The sequence below is a fragment of the Lipophrys pholis genome, assembly GCF_963383615.2.
Source record: "Lipophrys pholis genome assembly, chromosome: 4".
In the NCBI taxonomy this organism is placed as follows: domain Eukaryota; kingdom Metazoa; phylum Chordata; class Actinopteri; order Blenniiformes; family Blenniidae; genus Lipophrys; species Lipophrys pholis.
The window spans coordinates 14,701,551-14,707,818 of record NC_137637.1 but is presented as its reverse complement, the minus strand read 5'-3'; positions in this window follow the sequence as shown (position 1 = coordinate 14,707,818).

The following is a 6,268-nucleotide window of genomic DNA, read 5'->3' as shown; positions in this document are numbered from 1 at the left end:
AAAATGTGCCATCTTTTTTTTTTTTTTTTTTTTACTTCTTACTACATCATTCTCTCGCCAAGGTACACTCAGTATGCTGAGTCATGTGGCACGGTACACTCAGTATGCTGAGTCATGTGGCACGGCCGGAATAATGCTGGTCATTTCAGATGTACTGTTACAGAGCTTTAAATAATCATGATAATGGGCCTCCGTGATCTTGTTTTTAAAAATCCTGATCGATAGAGCTTTATCATCTGTACCATTGACGAGACTAAAGCCGCTATGTGTTGGATATGAACGATTCTGACTCTCTTCATGGGAGCATCATGAAGCAACAGATCAAATGCATTTGCTTCCCCCTTACACTGACTACTGGCTTTCAGTATGCTCAAAACAACTTAAAAAAAGAAAAAATAATTTTAATTGCATAGAAAGACCTCTACATAGTGGCTTTAAAATAAATATTTCTATTTTGTTCAGGAATGACTGGTTTGTAATATGCACACTGAATGGTTGCACTTTATTTTCTTTGTTCTCTTTTTTTAATGTGAAATTTTTGTGTTTTTGTTTTTTTGTTTTTTATTATGTGTTAGAAAATGGTTGTAAAGTGGAACAGCCTCCCCAGGGGAATCCTGCAGTTAATCTTTGACCCTATTTTTTAGACGCGGCCTCATTTTCTAATGAAACAACCCGTATTGGTTATTTTATGGCGTAACAGACGAATAATTGTTAGAGCAGTTTGTGGGGTCAGGAAGTATATTTGTGTCCGTTCCTGTGATTTCAATTAGTCAGCTGAAGCGCCACCCCCACCCCCCAAAAAAAAAAAAAAAAAAACCACTGGGGACTTAACGGGATTTAATCCTCTCCGGCTGTGTGTCTATCAATTAACCACACCATTAATCCCCACGGCGTAATCTCATTAGATAGAGCGCCTTTAATGAGACACCCAGAGAGAAAGCAGAGAGGCAGGCAGAAAGCAAGAGGGAGAAAAATGAGGCAGTGGCAAAATGCAGGTAGGCCGTGTGGAGAGGTGATTAGTAGGATTGAGGAGAGGGTCAGCAAAGGGAGGGGCCCACAAAAAAAACCAGATTGGAACCCGGCGTGAACAATGCATAACATTTAGAAAATGGTTTGGGGGGGGGGGGGGGATAAAAGAAAAATATGAGGGAGTGAAGCCGAGTCATACTTTTAATGCCCCGTGTGGGCAGAAATTAAAGGAGTGGGCAATGAAGAGGCAGAGAAGACAGGCAGAGGTGAGCGGGGCTGATGGAACAGGCTGATCTAGGTAATGAGAGGTGCTTTGATTCCCTGAGTATCCCAGTAATGAGAACATCCAGTAATAAACCCAAGTTAACCTTTCCCTGGTACAATAATGAATTTTTCGATGGGCCCGGCAGAATCGTGGACCTGTGTTAATAAGTGAGCCATCTGTGGCGGACTCGCTTGCCCCGAAAAAATAATCAGATTGGTAAAAAGTATTCCTGGTCATAGCCAGTCGGCAGATAAGCAGATTAACTTCAAGGAAGGGCTCTTTGATGGGCTTAGCCTGAAGTTCACTTGGTTTCCGCGTGGCAGAAAGGCAGAGTGAAAGAAGAAAGCAAACTCAAGTTGGCCCCTTGATAAATGGCGTATATAGACTGAGAGCTTTGCTGCTGGCTTGCAGCCAGTGCCTTGTGTGTTGTAAATAAAGTTCTCTTCTTCAAACATGTCCAAGCCTGGCTCTTTTCATTTCCTCTCTATATAGCTAGTGAGTCTCTGGGGCTGAGGCTGGGAACAGTCCAATCTGAAAAACACCATCGGATGTTGGTTCTGATGCTGACTGTGCGATCAACTGTTCACAGTTTAATGTTGATGTTGTTATTCAGCGGCAGAAGTACAGGCGCTGCGTGCTGCTTTTCTGCTGACACCACTCGCAGCCTGCTGCTATTTCAGGACTCGGTCTAAAATGAGATCAAAGCAGCAGAATGAATTTGATGTTCCTGCTGTAAGTGGGGGAGAAAAATATCTCACTTTTAACGACCATCCATTCATGATATGGATGACTGATCAGGTGGAGACACTCAACGATCGCAAAGATGTGATTTTCCAAGCAGGCAGACTATCAAGCCTTCAAGTGTGAGCAAACCAAATTTGAAAAGAGCATATCCTACAATAATGGCCTTGCTCTTATTGCTTCAGTAATTTAGAGTGTGTCAGGCCCCGTTCACATGACAGCGGTTCAAGTGAGAACGCATCGTTTCTTACATGTGTGTTCCAGAATAGTTTGCACAAATTTCTCAACATCAATTTAGTATTTGCACTAAACTGGTACCCATGACAAGACGACAATGAGATTCTTCCACCCATCCATCCTCCACGACACTTTAACCAGCGTAGGGTGACGTGGTGTAGGAGCCACTGATGATGCAGAATCACCAAGATATATTTCCACGGCATGTTTTTGGGCTGTGGGAGGAAACCAGAGTACCTGGGAAAACTCATGCATGCACAGGGAGCACATGCAAACCTCTAGTGATGTAATGACTTGATGGCGCTTTAAAGGAGAAGTAGTTTGCTGTGAAGACATAATGTCCTGACAACCTCTGTGCCCCATTTAGCCATTTGTTTGACACCTATTCATCTTCTGTACTGCGTCATTCGGTTCATGGTCATGCAGAACTGGATTTAATTCCCGCTAATTGAGGACGAAGGCGGGGTCCAATCTGGACAGGTCGTCAGTCCATCACAGAGAGACTCATGGACAAGTTAGGGTCACCAGTTATCCTCAGACGAACGCTTCTGGACTGTGGGAGAAAATCCACACATGCAACACGTGCACCCGGGTAAAGGTTGACGGTTTTAGTTTTTGATTTAAATGTTTCTTGACATTTCATAATGGTATGTCCCCCCTCAGGATGAACTGTAAAACATCATGATGAGCTCTGAAAGTCAAATTTATTTAGCCTAATTTCTGTTTTATGTTTGGTCCTAACACATGAAACTAAAATAAAGGACAGGACACATACTGGGTGTGCTGAACATCTTCAGATGAGCGTCATTATTGTGCGGAGGCCCTGACTCGTATAGCCCTCATTTTCTCGCATTGCATATTCCTGAATCCATTTTACCCAATGAATTCACCATGTCTTCACTAACGTGAAGTGGCATTGTGTCAGGAGCAGTTATTACTGCACAGGTGAGCGGGTTTATTTCTGGGAACCTCCGCAAATAACTGAGTTGCTTGCTGGTTAATGTATCAACAATTCATGAAACTCTGAGGGGCAGAGTGGGGGCTTTTATTCAATATGCAATTATGCAACACTGCACTTGGGGGGGACAACTTCTGGGTTGCTCCAGGTGAGACTGTACTAAAGAGTTAACGTTGCTCTGTCTCCAAAATATGTGTCAAAACCAGTTGTAGACAAAACACACAAATGAGTTGCTGTATATTATGGGATGTCCAATGCTTTTGGATTGTGGATCAAGCTCAGGAGCTTGCCTTGTTTTTATTACAGTATGTGGACAAGTCATCTCACTCGTCAATGTGTCTCTAAAATGTCCGTCAGCTGTGGTGCTTTCTGTGTGGAATTGGAACGCCTTCCCTGCGTGTTAGGCTGATTGATGTCTCAAACCCTTTTACCAGAGTGTCTCTGTGCCTAAAGCCTGTGATTTCCTGATCATCTACTCAGGCTGTATCCTGCAATTTCATCAGAAAATATCCAATATAGTTAGGCAGAATGTGCATTGATGAAGTACCTCTCTTAAACCAGAGGATTTGAAACCAACACTGTAAATATTCCATCAGGCCTGATAGAGCTGATTTCATTTCACTTATTGGGACACTATAATCATCACAGTGAATGATGCATCATGGGATTGCCTTTGTGTTGTACAGTATGTTGGCTTCCTCTGTATAAGTACATGGATTTTTATGCTGCTGTCGGCGCCGCAGCAGCTCTGCAGAGACCGAGTTCTCCATGTGATTACATGCCAGAGTGCAGAGGGAAATCTGAGCTGCATCCTCGAGCAGAGCAGCTGTTCTAATCAACTGCATGTAATTCTTCACCTCAGCCACAGGTTAAGTGCCTTCCCCAGGACACCCTCTACCTCTCTAAATGGTAGAAGAGGATTCCCTCGCAGTCAAGTTGGTCTCCGGTGTCCTTTAGTGTACAATCAAGCTTCCAGTCCTATCTGCCCCGCCATTTCCCCCCGTCAGCATCGCTCGAGAAAGACCAGCGCTTAGCATGAATAATGGATGTATAGCGCCATCATTAGTATAAATAAATAATTGATCACCACACGTGTGTGACAAAATTAGTCTTGTAAATGCGATGATGATATTACAGTCCTTCACAACAGGAGGAGCGGCAGCCTATTTGGCCTTGTGCACACAGCATAAGCTGCTTCGTCGGAGTTTCATGGTTATGCTCTTATGCTTGTTTTACGTTGGTCGATCCCTCACGCCATAACCAGCATGATTTACACACGGCACATTAAACCCCTTACGCACAGTCTCTTCTCTTACCAAAATGTGTTTGAACTTGAAGCAGGCATTTCTACGATGTTCAGAGATTATTTCCGGTTCACACTTTTGCTAATAGTCTGCAGATCCTTGTATAACTAATGAACAAGCCCTCTTCTCTGCTATCGAGGATATTTCAGCAACACTATAGTGAAAGCTATAGGCTTGTTTCCACGTGCACTTTTGAAGTAATGCAATATGTGAACGTTTACCTAGACTCCAGAATAACTGGTTGGATCGGGGTGGTAAATATCAAGGTTCTCTAAACAGGTTCAATGTTAAAGATGTGAAAATTCAGATTGAAATGAATGCACAGATTCACACAAATCCACAGAAGGGATACTTGGCTTGTAGTACAAAAGTGGTGCCGTCAGCTCCTTCCTCCTGTTATTGTGAAGATTTACCAAGGATTGGATGTTTACCCACTAATGAGGGAAAGTGAATTGGGATTACATTAGCTGGGCAGTGTCACCAATGTTAAATCTTTAGCACTGTAGTGCAAGTTACTGAGATGCTTGAACACAATTACAGGTTAATTTCTCAAAAAGTAATGGGATTAGTTCAAGACTTGCTGAAAAAGTTACTTTAGATGAAAATCTCACTTTAATTTTGTCTCCTTCGATCAGGCCTGTCAAATAATGTGCACATAGCTGCAATATTGTCATGTTGCTGTGGCACATTGACAGATTTTTCAGCACTTTGTGGGTCAGTAAAATCAGCTCCAGTTACATTAATATTAGGAAGATGCTCTATGATATCAACAGGTCTTTAAAGCAACAAAATGGCTGCAACAAAAAGAGAGAAAATCAAGCTTATGTTCCCGACAGGACCTCAAGGCTTTATTGCTGTGAGATACACGATAATATACAGATCTTTCACTGTGCTGTCACTCGGACTGAATTAGTCCAGGAATAATGATTTGCTCCCTCCAGTAAAAAGGGGTTCAGTGAAATTGTAACGGCTAAAACAACAGCTTTGAATAAGAATATATTAATCAAATCATTTTGATTATTTGTTGATGTCACTAGCACTTATAATCCACTCATATACCAGGATTTACAATTTATAGTTTTTGATTTTGTTTTGACGTTTCACTGTGTTTTGCACCAGAAGGTACAATCAAAATGCTTTATGTTGAGATTGTACAAATTTTTGGTATTAATTGTTTGAGTCTGTGAAAAACAGTGGAAAACTTTAAAGTTCAAATTTAAACCTCATTATGCCACGATCTTTCCTCTCTGAACTAAAGTGTGTTCAACACCCCTGATCTACATGTTGTTCAGGACCCCTTAAGACCCACCGCTGCCTAAAGTGCCTGTTACTTAAACCGGCCACGATAAAGGAACTAGTGCCTGCTCACATAGAGTTACAGCCCAGGAGGCTTTGATTATAACCTAATAAGTAGAACAGTCACAATTAAAATACTTTACAACAACAGCTGGGTGTGGGGTGTCGCGTGTTAGTGTCACTTTGACAAAAGTGTAGCTGAAACAAACTGTCACAACACTTAATAACACAACACTCAACATCATCCCCAACACGGATCATCTGTCAAGTAAAACCAAAACGATGACTGTAATTAATTTCATAAGACTGCCCATCAGGCCTTTTTACTTCTCAACAGTAGTATCTTAAGAAAACTAAAATTAAAAACAAAAGCTATGACTTGACAGAAATCCTTTGGCCCAGGGACATCAGGACAATATGGAGATAGTCAGTCTCTGCACTAACATTTCAGTAACATGTATTTAGATGGGTTGGCCGGAACATAAAAACATGAGCGGT